Below are 15,914 nucleotides of genomic sequence, written 5' to 3'. Positions count from 1 at the left end.
TCATGGCTCAGATATAGCCACTACTCACAAGGCAGGGTACACACAATACCAAACAAACAAACAAAAAACCAGTAATATATTGCTATTAAATGCATCCCTGAAGGCCAGCAGGGCCTTCCCCCATGCCAGAGGGGTTGGAGTTGGATGACCTTTACGGTCCCTTCCAAGCTACCCATTCTGTGACCCTTAGCAGAGCAGGTCAGCTGGCTTTGGCAGTGCCTCATTGTGAACCAGCACCTCACAACCTGCTGCTGCTTCAGAAAACCACCCAGAGGTCACATTATTACCCCAGCCAAAAGGAACAGTCTAGTGAAGATGAAGGAGGAAAGGGAACCTTCCCTTCCTGCAGAGGAAGCACAGAGATGTTCAGAGGTAGCAGAGATAGTAAGGAAGGTGATGCCTTTTGACTGACTGTTCTAGTGACAAAAATTCCCTGATATTTCAATGCTGATGTAATACTAGCTGGGCAAAATCACCACATGTCTGAGACAGGAAAGGGGGTTGTACATCATAAGAAAAACAATTAGCAAGAAATTGCCTGTGTTCTTGTATGGCCTTTGCCATAAATGCTATCAGGTACATCATAAATCCTTCTAATTTCAGTCTCCAGTAAAAAAAAGCCATGACACAGTCCCAGCCCTCCTCTCTCCTGTACACATCCTATCCTATTTCAATGCAAATATGTTGCCCCTTGACCACAAGAATCACCCACTTCTATACGACATTTTTCATCAGTAAATGTAAAAGTAAACATCAGACTAACAGAGGTCAGTTCATTAACCCCATTTTGCAACTTCAGAAAGTGGGGAATGGGAGATGTCCCTGCTGACATTTAGACACTGGTACTCCCAAGTGTGCTCAAAGGAGCCTATCTGGTTTTCCCTGTGGCTACTGACAGTGCCCACAAAAACCTGGACTGATTTCCCTCTATTTGCATCTTCCAACATGCAGATGTCATTTTTCATATACAATTCAGGTGAAAAGCTTCAAAAATTGAGTAAAAATTCAAACCATTATTAGCATGGCTATTTTAAAACTTTCTCCTTTTTTTTAAGCATTCTGATAACTTCTTGATGGCCAAGTTCCAAACCTCAAGTGCCAAACATAAGACATTAGGGAAAAGAGATAGGGGTTTCCAGCATCCCTATTACTGCATACATCAACACTTGGTGGTGGAATTTAGGAAGGGTAATCGCAGAAACACTTCTCAAAGGCTGTCAAAATGTGCTGAAGAAGGCAGTATGCAATAAAGCAAGATGTCACAGAAGCTTTGATTTCTATTGCCAGCAGTGAAATGGAACCCAGCTGCTGTTTGGCCAACTACAATTTGAACCAAACATGAAGGAGAACAAAATTGTAATCAATAACACAATCTTAATACCAAATTAAATATATCCTTCACAACAAGCATAGTTATACACAAATAACTCAGGAGCATTCCATGTCACACAGCAATACTCTAAAAATACATTTTCTTTCAGATGGGATTATGGATGGACAAGAATTTTCTTCATAGCTCACACCTGAACTTAGAGGCTTTGCCCAGTACTGAAAGCTTTAATCAAATTAAAAATTTTCTCCCAGGTATGATTATATCTCAGCCTTATAGAGATATCTTATTATTGCTTCTTTGTGGAGAGAAGAAAAAAAAAACTTTATGTAACTCTGTGTTTGATTTTTCAGAAATTAAATAAAAGAGAAAGTTTTGTTTGCACTGAAGGATGAGATTTCCCTCTGGATTTGCTGCCCTCTAGATATCTTTCAGTATAAAACTGCTGTGTTTTTTAAATGGATTTTGCAATAATCTGCTTTAGCTGAGGATGTAATGGGGGGAAAGGTGAATGAGTACAAATGCAGGGAAGAGGGAGTGTTTGAAGAGTTTGTCAAGATGCTTTTTACAAAGAAAAAGTGTCTTCAGATGATGCCAGTTGTCCAAAGGAAGGGGGCAGTTATATGTGCCTGTGGGGAAGGCAAATCAGTGCTAAAGGGCTGTGGTGGCTGTTCTGGGACAATGTGCTCCATTTGCTCTGCAGAAGGAGCAGTGAGATTATCACACACCATTCCCACTTACTGCTCCACCACTGAGTGTTAGTGCTGCTGTGAGAAAACCAATGTGGAAGCAGATTTCTTTCCCCAGAATCCCTCCCTACACTTCTCTTGGATAATACAGTACTGCAAAGCTTTCCTCAGTGATGCCAAGCTCTGGGTTGGGAGTGCCACTTCACACATTCCAGACCTGTTTGATTTTCTCTGCAGCAGAGAATAAAAATATTTCAAAGACTTCAGCAGAACCTTTTTTGCTACATTCTCTGTTTCCAGGCCTGCAGTGGTTCTGATCCCTCTGTTAGGGATCCCAGCAGAGGGATATGCACAAGCAAAGAGGCACATAGTGCAGCAGGAGCCTAAGAAAAACATGTCATACAAAACAGGAGCAGTACTGTTGATTCATTATCAGATCATACTAGTAAGATAAGGATTAGGTAAGAAGGGGAGCCTATTAGTAAAAGATAACCATAAATAAATTCTTCAGTTTGTTCAAGGTAATCGGGAAAAAGATGTTGTTCAGATTACCCAGAGCAAAAAGACTTCTAAGGGTCTCTCCAAATGAGATGAGACAAATAAATTGCCTCAATTATCTCTCTGTGTCTTAACCAGGGTGCTTACTATGGGAAAGGATTTTTTGGGAGAAACAGAAACACTTTATCATTAGATGAAGAAAAAAATTCCCTAATTATTTGATGGAGAAAATAAGGCCTGACTTTTGGAGCCTCAAATCTTTGTGCAGGTATCCTACACAGATTTCAAGTAATTTGGCTATTACACAAATACTTGTATAGGCTTCCCCCAGGCAAAATCCTGTAAAAATAAAAATGTACTTCTTCTTCTCAGCCTAGACATAAATATTCTTATTGGTCCCAAAGAAAAAAACATTGCAGAAAGCACTGGTTTTGCATTTCAGTGTCTGCAGGATCTGACACCTTGACAAAATTATAAGTTGGCATGTAGAAAACACCATTCATCAAGGGAAACTAAGGGAAAAAACAGTTATTAACTCTCAAGGTCAGTGTAGGGTGATCAATATTATTAATTGCATGTGGATAAGTTGAGACAGCAGTTCAGCACTTTAGCAATTATCTGAGATTCAATACAAATATTAAATACTAGCAGTATTCAATCATGGGTGGTTAAGAAAAGAAGCTCCCCATTGTGCTCCCCTTTAGCAGGTGAAAGTAGAGTTTCTGCAGATCACAGCATAACTGGGCACCTTCAGCCCTGTGCTCACACCAAGAGTGATGGAGGCACAAATAGACATTGTGCCTGTCTTGTCTTTCTTTACACTGGAAACAGAATCCTCCAACTAGCAAAAAATGCCCTGCCTTGGTGATATTTCTGACTCTACCATAAGGTGAGAATTCCTGAGTCCACCCAGACCTCCTGTTACCAAGAGATTGCAGCATGACTTTATCTGTGCTGGAACAGGAATCAGCAAACACAATTTCGGGGAAGAGCGAGTGCAGTAAGCAGACATGCTTGCTTACACAGCACACAATACCACAGACATTTCTACCCACAGTCCCACCAATTAGTCAGAAAAAATCCCTGCTGAGTTACCTAATTTTATTTTATACAAAATCCTAAATCCAGATTTCATTTACCTGCTCAATGTCATTTCTAAATCCTATTCAAGATGGCAAGAAAACATAAATTCCTAATTTCTAAATGCATGAACATTTTACTTCTACAATTTCATCATAACTAAAGTGTTAATCCTATCCTATTGTCATGCCTTCAGCTGATTTATCACTCCAATTTACCTTATTTGATCACTTTGTTCCCAGGCACTGACTTCTGTGGTTAAATACTTGTTATAGACTCTCACTCACCCTGCGGTTTTGGAGAATGGGAAGGGTCCTGAACCTCCTCCCTCTACTTGGTTAATCTGGGTCAGACAAGAGCAGACAAACTCCCAAACAAAAATAATTTGTATTAAAATTTGCAAGAGTCCTCAAAAATGTATTTTTTTTAAGTCCTTGGCTGGAATGGCCAGGTCTTGGCTGTTCTTACAGCAGCTGCTGGGAAGAAAGAATGAGCCGTACAAGGTTTTTAGTCATACCACTTGTTGCTTGCCTGAAAAGGCCTAATTTGCTATAGTGATAAGCAGAGATGAGGAACCTGAACAGAATAAAAGTCTTGCTCTTGCTTTGGACCAGAATCTCAGGTGGATTGGATATTATTATTTATAAATTCAAAGACTGTCACTGGTTCAGAGCTAAATTTCAGGCATTCATCCAAATTAAACCCAAAGCTTAAACCTTTTGACATGAGCATTGCTCTCCACCAAGCATTTGTGTAATTAATATATCTTTTTTTAAAAAACCTTAAAAAAACCTCCAACAACCCACAATTCAAAACTGTATCAAATGAGCTGGAAAAGTACAGAGAAAGGGAGGCATTAAGCGAGAGCCCAGAAGCCACAGCTCTGACTTACATAAACAAAGAACAAGAAGTGTCTTTTATATAGGAGTTTCTTTTCCTGTCATGATCCAGACTAATAGTGAAGGTGGGTTCACTTACAAGATGGATTCCAAAAGAGGGATATTTTCCACTGACAGCATTAGCCAACCCCAATGTGCATGGGACCATCACTTTCCTCCAGTCCCACTGCCAACATCAGCTGTTCTTCCCATCAGCCTAACCCAAGTGAAATCTTTCCTTCCAGCAAATAACACCTGCTGAGGCACCTGCTGCCCCGAGGCAAAATTACTGACTGGTGAGGCTGCCTAAGCTTTGTACTGATGTATTAAAGCTGTGACAGCATCTAGAGGAGCAAAGGGAGGGTAAAAATCAACTCAAATAATCATGAGAAGCAATAGAAGTGGATATGAAGGCAAAGATCCTTGATTTCAGATTATTTTAATCAAATTTTGCCTATGAAAATTTGCAAGTAAGCGATATTGGTGCTGGTTCAAAAAAGAAAGAAGTACAGAGAGCTGAGCTGAGGGAGGCACATGGATGGAGGAATTCACTTGAAGTATCACACTTTCAATTGCATTGCAAAACCCGTTTTAGTTACCTCCCACTCCAGAATGCCAAAAGTATCCCTGTCACCTTCCTCTGGGCGCTTGCCACCTTCAGCAGCTTCCCTAGGATGTGACAGCCTCCCAGGTGTTTCCCCAAAGAACACTGGATACTATTCATCCAATAATAATCTCTGCTCTGTTCCAAGCTCCAGGTCACGACAATGAGAGACAGGGAACACAGCTGGGTCCCTCACTAGGTATGGCTGACCACAGGATGCCAGGGCCTCTCCCAGGAGCACATGGCATCCAACAGGAGAGGATTCCTCAAAGGAACATGAGTGCAGCAGGTGGCTGGCCCCAGTGGAGCAGAGCTCTCTTCTGGGCTCATGCTGCAGTCGTGCCCCAAGCCCAGCAGATCATTAGTGATGGTGTTGCAGTTTGTTTGCACAGAGCAATGATAGCTTCATGCAGCACTCCTGACTGCAACAGCCACCGTGTGGGAAGGGAAACCTGGAGTGTGTAGGTGACTGCCTTAGGGAGCCCTGTCTTTGTGGGGAGGCAAGACCCAGGGATCTCAACTCTGTTCCTGCTTTTGCCTCAGGGCTCCTGTGCAAATCCCCTGCCCATGCTGGACTGCAGCACCCTGGAACTGTTCCTGGCATCACATTTGTTTTGACCCTCTCTACACATTGTAAGGTCATTTAGGATCTTTATCAACAAGGCACCACATGAAAGATGTGAGTGTCCTTTTGCTGCTTGGTCTCCTCAGAAGTCCAAACAGATACAGATGCTCCTCTGCAGGGATCTAAGCACAGAATAGTGATCATGAGGAAACTGCTCACTGCCAAGATCTGCTCTTTCATCCCAATATCTCTATGGACTCTACTTGATGTATAAATGTGCATTTTTCCATATGGAAATCAAGAATAAATAAGTGGATTCTGCTCAAAGTTTCAGTCATTCACACCATCTAGATACAGACAAAAAGCTAATTCTAATCAAAACAGCTGCAAAATATGAGATTTTGGACAATTATAGAGACAAAATAATGTTGTTTAATGATATAGCAAGTTGACACTATTACCTTCTCATCAGAGTCATCAACCCACACTGGTGAGAGCTGGATTCTCATTGATGTAAGTAAAATTAATCCCACTGGAATTAACTTAGTCAACATCCATTGAAGACTCACCTTTTACTTTTCTACAATTACTTCCACTTTCAAATGTCCCCAGGGTGGTGAATTGTGGATTTATACAGAGCCTATTGCACTTCTCAGACTTTCACTGTTGCTGCACTTTTTTAGTTGTCCCAGTTTTTCCCCTCACATCTCCTTTTAAAACTTTGGCCATATAATTCACTTAAGCTTCTAAATGAGATACCTCTATAAAGAGCATCTGGGTCAGCCAGCCTTAATTTGAAAATGTCATTACTTCCACACTAAACTTCTCCAATCAATCCCACAGCAGCCATCATGGTTTGTATACCTCCCAGAACAATCCAAGTGAAACTGTGGTCTTTTCATCGTTCAAAAATAATGAAAATATGAGACAGGGTAAGAAAACACCACACAGGTGGTGAAGACTCACATTGCACAGGGAAATAGAGTGAGAAACTATGCTCATTTCCACAGATCTTTTGGGCTGCAAAGGTGCAAAATGTTATCTGGAAAAAGCAGCAAATTTTTAGCTTGTGCATGGCTCAGTTCCAGCTCAACTATCTCTAAGTCAACATCATTTTGCAAAGTTCAGAAATATTCAAGATGCTCCTGAGGTTCAGAATATCATTACTGTGTCTCCCATATGGCCTCTCCTGCAGGTAACTGGAGAAAACTGGTTTTGGGTCAGTGGCGTTAATAGGATTACATCTCATCTAAAGGTGGGATGCTTTTCACTTTCTTAACCTGAAAGTTAAACAGCTGCATGCCTAGTGTCCCTCTGCAGCCAGTTTGATGGAAGGCATTTTCAGAGGGCACTTCTTTAGCTCCTATAGCAGCTATTAAAATAAGCTGAAAACCTTGCCCTCTGGAGCTGCTCACCTAAATATTTAATTCTAAGTGTCTCTGGGAGCCAGACCTGCATCTTCAGCCATAAGGGACTGGGTGCAGCTGGAGGTGAAGGTGCTTCCATCCAGGTGTCTACATGTGAGTGCTGGGTGCAGATTGCAATCTCTGGCAGAGTTTGCTGATACAGTGAGCAGACCCTGGAGAACATTTCAGCCTGCCCTCAAGCAGACAACTAGGTCTGACTGTGTGCAGGTGTCTGGTGTGGCCTGCAGCTTCCAGGACAGCAAAAGTCCTGTGCTAAATCTGCAGCTCTCTGGGGATGTCCAAACTACTCCAGAGCATCTCAAATGGCACCAGACATGTTTAAGCAACTGAACTGAGCCCCTGATGTTTGGACACCTCTCTGGACCACTGTGGCAGGACTGACAGACCACCACTGACTACAAACCAAGCACAGACAGCCATTTCACAGGTAGACAACTCCATGCAGGTGTCAGTGTTTGCCTAACTCCTGTTAAAACCTACCCAGGTGTTACACACTGGTTGGGACGTAGCAGCACCACAGCAAAGTGCATTTCAGCATGTGTATCCCACCACTTGCTCCCCATTTTCCCAAGGAGGACACACAGACAGCACAAGCAAACCCAGTGTCTCTGGCCACTTGTCACTGGCACTGCAAAAACAGGCTCGAGGACAAACCCTGCTCTGTGGGTTAATTAGTGTTAGCTCATTGTTTTAAAAAATTATGTTAAGTCATTGACATAAGGGGAGCAGAACCTGAGCCCTGGAGGAAGCATCTCCAGCAGTCATTAACAAAGCTTAAAGAATCTCACAATTCCTGCTCTGGCATCATGACCACAGCCCCTGTACAAACTGATATAAAAGGTCAGGGTCTCCTCCTGTCTGCTCTGCTCTAATTACAAGCAGACAAGAAATGAAAATGCCTCTTTGCATTTCATCAGAAAGCATATGGACTTGTGTTATCGTGGTAATAAAGGTAATGCTCATTTGCTGAGCTCCAGTGGGCCATATCAACAAAAGCAGCATGTTTGGAGCAGTGTATTTTCTCAACAGCTACATCAGACTCTGGATGCTCTGAGCTGTGCTTCAATGTGGTAAAGAAAATAAGTATTTTGGGTTCAAACTCAGTATCATTCTGTTTATCAAGAAATGGCAGGAGATGTTTAAAATATGAGTGCAAGGACAGGCTCTTCAATCTCATGAACCAATCTAGAGTTAAGTGAGTGAATCGCTCATCTGCTCTGTGAACTAATAGGAGGAGAAAATCAACTCTGAGAAACCAATTATAGTTCAACACCACCATCCTCCAGGATGTGATTTCAATGTCAAGTAAGTCTCCCAAAATCAATCTCTGGGACTCGCTGGGAAAGTTCTCCATGCCAGAATAGAATAAACTTGTTTCCAGAAGATCTAAATAGACACATCCAAATCAAAAAAGCAAAATGGCAACACAGCATGGTCAACTAGAAGCAGACATATAAAAACCAGGAGTTAAAATTACAGCAGTCAGAAGAGATTCAGCATTTGAAATGCCAACCAAAGCAGGACAGTGAACAGAATGAAGTATTAACCCCACTACACTACAGTGAAACATGGATTTGGTTACCTAATAAACCTCAAGGTTTATCTATGAGAGGTTCCTGTCATATTGTCAGGATACCAGCTCCCAGTACTCTTTAGAAAATATGTTGTAGGGCTTCATCATGCACTCTTTGTGATCTCCACAAGAAAAAATAAATGTCAGATAATATCTAGAGGGCGCTCAGATGCAGTGGCCTATTTGGGACTGCTCATTTTGTGCTGAATTTGGAGACTGCACTCCCTGGTGGAATACCTCAAAGCAGAAAGGACTTTAAACAGCCAGGGCTCAGTACTCACAGTCCCTGAAGTCCTTGCAGTAAGAAGATCCCTCTGAAAGAGAGAGGCTGTATTTCATCCTCTGTGCCAGTTGCTATATAAACCACCATGGCCCTTTGCCTGGATTTGGAAGCCCCAGGCCTGATTTTCAAAGAGACCAAGCACCTAAAGTTCCAGCTGAACTCAGCAGTTCAGGAAAACAAACTCACAATAGCTGACCAGACAAAATGATATCCCTCTTCTGAGAAAAAATTGATTTAATTTTCTTTTAACTTTGGCTTCTCCAAACAGAAAACTATATAGTAAATTCTCCTCAACATGAGATTTGAAGTCACACTCTCCTATTACAGATTTTTTTGTGAGGTAAAAAATTAAAAACAACTTTTCAACCAGACTGAAGACCCTTTAGCCTTAGGGGAAGGGGACAGGAAGAAAAAAAGTAACCACAAACTTGTATAGTGACAATTTGCCTTATGCTGGCAGCATGATCAGGAAACGTGTGTATTTTTCTGCTAGGTGGAGCCCAGATGAACAGTTACAACTTGGACATCTTAGAGGAGTTCACAAGATGTTAACAATAATTAACACAAAGCTTTTCCCCAAGACTGTATCTATAATCTCTATTTCCTACTCCATACTCTTGCGACTGAGGACAACTTTCTTTGTCTTAATGATGAATAAAGCGGTTTTGAGAACTGCTCTGGGCAACCACCACTGAAATCTTATTGTTTTATCTAGCCCAAAGTAGTTTTGGGTAAGGGAAGAAATGTCAGAGCTGTCTGCTATTCTGCTGATGTAGAAATAACAAGATCACCACATGTTGGTCTGAGACTCAGACATGAAAACCAGCTCAAAGAAGCATTTGCTGATGGCATTGATGTGCAAGTGGCTCAGGTTTTTTGTAGGGTCTTAGTTCTCTTGAGCTTTGACAGTTATGGGTGTTTTCATAAATGGGAAGAAAGGATCCAAATCTACTGACCCTGAAGCATTAGCCATTCAACTCTGCTGTGGATCTTGCATCTGGAAAAGCCCACAAGCCTGTAAATCAGCAAACTGTCACATCAAGCAGCTGAATTACTGTGTGATGACATGAGCCACAGCATCCCATGGCATCACAGAGGGGAGATTTTCTTGCAGGAAAGAGCATTGAAAAGGCTGAGCAGTGGGACCCTCGGGACTGCTGGGGAGCTGAGTGAATCAGCCATGCCGCTCTGCTCCATGCTGCCGTGGCAAAACTGACTTTGCATCTAAATTAGCTCATTTAAAAGTGTCCTGGGCACCTCTGCACCATCCTTTCCTCCCTTATGTGACTGCATAAGAAAATTTAAAGGAAAAGGCAAAACACAATCTTTCTAAAATCTACAGCCTAGTTTATCATCCATAAATACAGCACTTCTCCAGGCCTTTCCTGGCTGATGCTGTTCCCCACCAAATACCTAGAGAAATTCTAGAAGTGCTGTATACTGGAGGTTATTAATACAACAATAATTGCACAGAACAGACCAAAGAGAAAAACAGCAGGTTATTCCAGAAGCCCAGAAACAATTTTTTGTTGCTGTTATTATAATTTTTGTTACTATAAATCAGTGTTTCCTAATCAGCAGCAGAGCACACTGAGATGGTGAGCTGTACAAATCTCAAGAATGAGGCACAGCATCTTGTGCCTTCTAATTAGTTCTGCTGGCATAATTGACTCTGGCTGGGCACCAGAGCTGGTACAGCTGTGAGCTGACAAGACTGTGAGGAGGCAGGAGCAGGTACAGAAGATGAGCAACAGCAGCATCACACACCTGTGAGAGCAAGGTAAGGAAGGGAAGACCCTAGGACTGAGGGAAGAATACATAGAAAATATCAGAAGAAATAGAGAAGGGCTGGCAGGCAAAAACAAATGAGAAAGAAGGAGGTAGTAGTTCTGATGTCTGCCTAAAAGAGCAAAGAACCTCTGGTTGAAGTTGATGAAAACTGTAGATTTGTATTAACAAAGGTTCTGAACATGAAATACTTGTTAAAGATTTGGTGGTTGGTTGTTTAGGTTTTTTAAGCTATTGCACAAAATTCTACTGAAATTTTTTTCATGGTGACACAGTCAGTTTGTCAACCTTCACTGACAGAACAGAAGCAGGGAAATACCTTTGAAGCAGGATGTGGGAACAAAGAACACAATAAGGAGTCCACAAATGGCCCAAATTTTCATAAAATTAAGATAGGAAAAAACTATGTTTTTAAGGGTAAAGGTATAGATTCTTATGGATTCCCTCTAAAGAAAAAGGTATGGATTTTCCTCTCAGTGCATCCAGAGAATTCTCTATAAACATACAGGGTTTTTGTTAAACAATGTTGACATTGATATTGCATCTAATTAATTCACACATAGCATTGGGAGGGAAAATTAACACATTCCCTCTTATTTCTTCTTCTGAAATTAGATGCTTTGTTGCATTCATTTTCTATTTTGCTATAACCAAATTCTTTCTTTAATTTTTTTAAAATAGTACTAGACCTGCTTCTAGTGAGTGACAGTAGTAAAAAGCATTCAGCCAGCCAGCCCTTGCCTTTACCTAACAATTTGGAGGGTTATATTTTTTGTTCATACTTTTCTTTCCCCATGAATGCCTTCACCACAAAGATGCTACCTTGGTGCTGCCCACAGGAAGAGCTTCCCACCACAGCTGGCACTGATGCTCCTCAGCTCCTAGCTGCTGGCCGCCTGCAGTTCCCCACAGCAGCCTCTCCATCCTGTGTAGGACTTAAAATTTGAAAGCAGTGTGTAACCTTTCTCACCAGTGTTCACCTTTTCAGACCCATGAGCCTGACAGACACACAGAAACAACCTCTGCTCAGCTTGCTCAGAGGCTGGAAAGGGGTCACTCATCCCCTCATTGGTTTCTCACCTCCCAGGACAGCTGACAGGGTTTGGCATCCCATGAGTGGGATGTCACTGTTACAGAGCAGGAGCAAGTGACAGGCCTGATACAGCATGGAGATGTCAAGGGTGGTCAGGGCTCCTTTGGGCATGCAGCCCAGCACAGTCTCATCAGACAAGAGATTTGCAGCAAGCTCCCCTCTCTTTGTTTCACAGCATCCTGCCTAGGCCAAAGGTCCTTTCAGGTTTATCTAAATTACAGTGTTTCCTTCTTATTTGGCCATTCTGAGCTGTCCCTGTTGGAGCTAAAACAGATTAATGATGAGGCATGACTCTTCCCTGCAGAAACTTTGCTCTTTGGATACTATCCTTTTTCTTTTTTGGTCCCTACTTTATATTCTGTCTTCAACCAGCTTATAAAACAGAAATGTATATCTGGGTATAGAGAGTGTGTGCTTTCTCAAATTATCTCAATCCTGTTTTCAACTCTGGGTACAACTGTTACCTTCCACTTCTCCAGCAAAATAGCTGTTTTTAATTAAGGAACGCATATTTTTGCTGCAGATCAGCTATTTCATACTAAGCTCCTTCAAAACTTTTCAATATACCATCTGGAGCTGATGATTTGCTGCTTTTTAAATTATCGATTTGTTCCAGCTCTTCCTTCTGACACATCTTGATTACCAGAAAGGAGCAAGTCCCAGTAGGTATCACTCTGATATTCTCTGTGCTGAAGAGTGCTGCAAAAAAATCATTTAGATTTTCAGCAATGTCCTTATCTTCTTTAATTTCTGCCTTTAATTTTCAGTTATCCAGTTTCTGAACCAGCAGTCAATTATTCCAACTCTTCTGACTGACACAGCTGAAGCACTTTTATTTTATAACTCTAGTATTTTGCAGTGCACCATACTTCCTTTTTATTTCCCTTTCATCTAGTCTTTACACTTATTAATAAACCAATGTATTGGAAAGCTAAGGTTAGATTTTCAGATTTGGAAGGGTTCCCTGACACTCAGTTGTACTGATTTCCTCTTTGTTTGCCCAGTAATACTGTTGTTGGCAACATACATGCCCTCCAGACTCTATTATTGTTCTTAAGTGGAATTCATGGCATCTTCCTCTACCCTTCCCTCAGGAGCTTTTGTGACATATCCTCTCAACACAACCAGAACCCAGATGCTCTGAAATTTCAGACACTTTTTTGTACTTATTTCCCACTAAGCTACAGGACTGTATTACATTGATAGGTCTGCTAGCAACTGCAGGTGCAATCTTGTCTTGAATTCCTTCCTGCACATTGATTAAGAACCAAAAATCAGGATATCAGGATGTAGGCACCTAAAAAAGGTGGCATTTTGATCTGAAATTTCATACTGACTTATGGCTCTGGCCCAAGCTGGGAAAACAGGCACCTAGCCCTTTTTTAATACTTTCCAAAGGCAGTAATTGGACAGTACCTGACAAACCTGGGGTGTGTAATCCATACCAGTAGCAAGATGGTGCTGGAAACTGCTTGTCCACAACAGTGCAATGATTAGAGTACTTTCTTCCAGACATGGAAAGGCTGTGTGGCAGGGAGGTTGAGCCATCATTGCCCATCTCAAATGAAGCACTTGGGCGCCTGGCAGGGAACTAGGGGGGAAAAGGACACACCCTTCCACTTGTTGGGACAGGGTTCCTGGCTCAGAGAGAACTGCAAAGCTGCTGGGGTGAAAGGAGGCCTGGCACTACAGCTTGGTGCTCTGGGGTCTCAGAGCAGAGAGGTCTCCTAGGTTTGAGTTTGTGTGCTGATCCTAAGTGCTTCATTTCATCCATGAGCTCAGTGCAAAATGGTCCCTAAAACAAAGAGTGTAAATTACTGTCTGGTGCCTGCTGAGATTCCTCTTCAATATATAGAAAGACCTTATCTTTCTGAGCCAGAGATGTTAGGGATGATGTTAAAGCTGTGGCCTGAGCCACCTCCTGCTCAGAGCACTCACTCCTCAGGCCCAAGGCACATCCAGCTCCTGCCTGAAAATTTGACAGTTGTTTGGCAGAGTGAGCTGAACTGTACCTCAAGTTCACGTGAACAGCAAAGGAATTTGAACAGGCTTGCTTTGGGCTTGTTAAACCCCTTCCTGAATTGCTGTTCTTTAGTATTTTCTTCTGGTTTCCTTCTGCTGACATGCCTGAACATGGCTGGACAGCAGATTGCTTCCCTACCCAGCTCATGCCAAATCATTACTCATGTAGCAAAAGCCCCCACAAAATGTCAGCTGAGCTTTAAATCATTCATTGTTAAGAAAAAAGAAATAGAATCCTACTACTGGCTATTGCATTGCTGTTAATGATTTAAAAAGAGAGGACTAAAATGGAGCACAACAGACATAATCCTCAAGTCCTTACGCCACCAGCCTCCCCAGTGGCTCTACTCCAGAGGAGGTTTGCCCAACTTCTCTCTCATGGCTCTTTCCTCACCAGCCACTTTACCTCCACCTTCAGCCACAGAGCAATGGGTGCCACAAACTAAAATGGCTCACTCACAGCCCAGGGGTGGCTGCAATTAGGGAGGCCTCATAACCCACCCAGACACCTGCAGGAGGTTTTGCTTTTGGCCTCTCTGCCTGCATGTAGAAAGATCTTATTTTGGTTATACCCATTCAGATAAAAAAGACCTCAGGCTGAAGTGGGGTTACATTTTTATCACATTTAAAACCCTGGTCACTGTCTGGTTACACATGCAGACATACTCTGAGACAGAAGCACTCCTGCAACTGGGGAAAGGCCTTTGATGTTCCCTTCCATTAAATATTCCTCAGGTCCCCAGTCTGGTGACTTCATGTTGCTACAGCTACTCCCAGGGCATCCACAAACCTGTTCCAGCTCCTGCTCATCTTTTCTGGCCAGGTTTGAAGCCTCGGAACCAAATGAGATGAGAGGATGCTAACAAAACATTAAATCGACAAGAAAATGTCACCACAACCTTCTGACCTCCTGCTCTGCTGAGAGACCGAAAGAACCCCAAATTCCCCTTTGCCACCTCCGATCTTCCCCCCCCCCCGAGCCGCCCGCACCCTCGGCGCTCGCAGGGCCCACAGGTGCCCAGGCATGAGGCGGTGTCCGTGTGCCGGGCACGGCCGGGGCTGCCCGGGGGCTGCGGCCCCGAGCCCCTCGGAGCCGCCTGGCGCTTACCTTGGCAAGCGGGCACGTGTGCGGGACCTCGGGCCGCCCCGGGGATGGCGCAGGGAGCCGGCAGGGAGCCGGCAGGGAACCGGCAGGGAAGGCGGCAGGGAACCGGCAGGGAAGGCGGCAGGGAGCCGGCAGGGAGCCGGCGGGTCCCCGAGGAGCCCCGGAGCGGGCGCGCTGCTCCCCAGGAGAGGCAGCGGGGCTGCGGGAGGCCGGCTGGGGCACAGCGCTGCTCAGGCGGTGGCTCCGGGGAGGGCAGCGAGCTGTGGAGCTGCTCCCCGCCTCGGCGTTACCGTCTCGGAGTCCCGGCGAACAGCATCGCCTTCAAGCGCGGCCGGCATCTCCAGCGAGGGCTGGGAGCGGCATCGCCGTGCGCGCCTGGGTGGGTAACACCGACACCTGCTTCTCCCAAAGAAAACGAGCACCCTAAAGAGTAAAATGCAACACAGATGGAAAACAGGGAGGACCGCATTGAAAGATGCTTCTGGGTCAGGGCTGTGCCGCTTCCCCGGTCCAACAGCACCATCTCCTGGGTGCTCGGCTGCCGGCAGCTCGTCCCAGAGCATCTCCCCGGGAAGACCCTCCACAGCTTTCCTCTGCCATCAACGTGTTCCGTTTATTTTCAGACACTATCAATGTTTTTGCAATTGTTTCCTTTCATATCCTATTGCTTGTCTCTCATGAAGTATCACAGATGGATGAGTAAATAAATGGAATACTGAAGAATACTAGAATGTGTATATTTTTTTTAAATCAGCAGTACAAAGCATTCTTGAATACCAGCCCTAAATCTGCTCTTTTCCTGAGCTGTAAAGGTTTAAATATGTATTCAGTCTTCATGGAGCACATCCTCTTTGAAGTAATCAAAAAATGCTGCTTTTCAGAGAAAGCCTATATTTTTTCCAGAAAAAAAAATCTACTTGAAGAGCTGTTTAGAATTTAGACAAGTGAAATTATGGAAAATAATAGAAATGGCAGATTT

At 43.4% G+C, this 15,914-nt stretch overlaps 1 long non-coding RNA gene across 1 annotated transcript in view; it reads right to left on the bottom strand.

Annotated features, from left to right (window-relative positions):
- The window catches only part of LOC115904335, a 159,854-nt gene extending 144,479 nt beyond the window's left edge, over positions 1 to 15,375 (bottom strand). The window contains exon 1 of the long non-coding RNA XR_004060777.1: positions 14,939 to 15,375. This is a non-coding gene — a long non-coding RNA (uncharacterized LOC115904335). The remainder of the gene's footprint in view (positions 1 to 14,938) is intronic.
- Between the last annotated feature and the right edge of the window lie 539 nt (positions 15,376 to 15,914).

The sequence above is a fragment of the Camarhynchus parvulus genome, chromosome 5 (genome assembly GCF_901933205.1).
Source record: "Camarhynchus parvulus chromosome 5, STF_HiC, whole genome shotgun sequence".
NCBI classification, from domain to species: domain Eukaryota; kingdom Metazoa; phylum Chordata; class Aves; order Passeriformes; family Thraupidae; genus Camarhynchus; species Camarhynchus parvulus.
The sequence above is the reverse complement of the archived record's forward strand: the minus strand, read 5'-3'. Positions and strand labels throughout refer to the sequence as shown.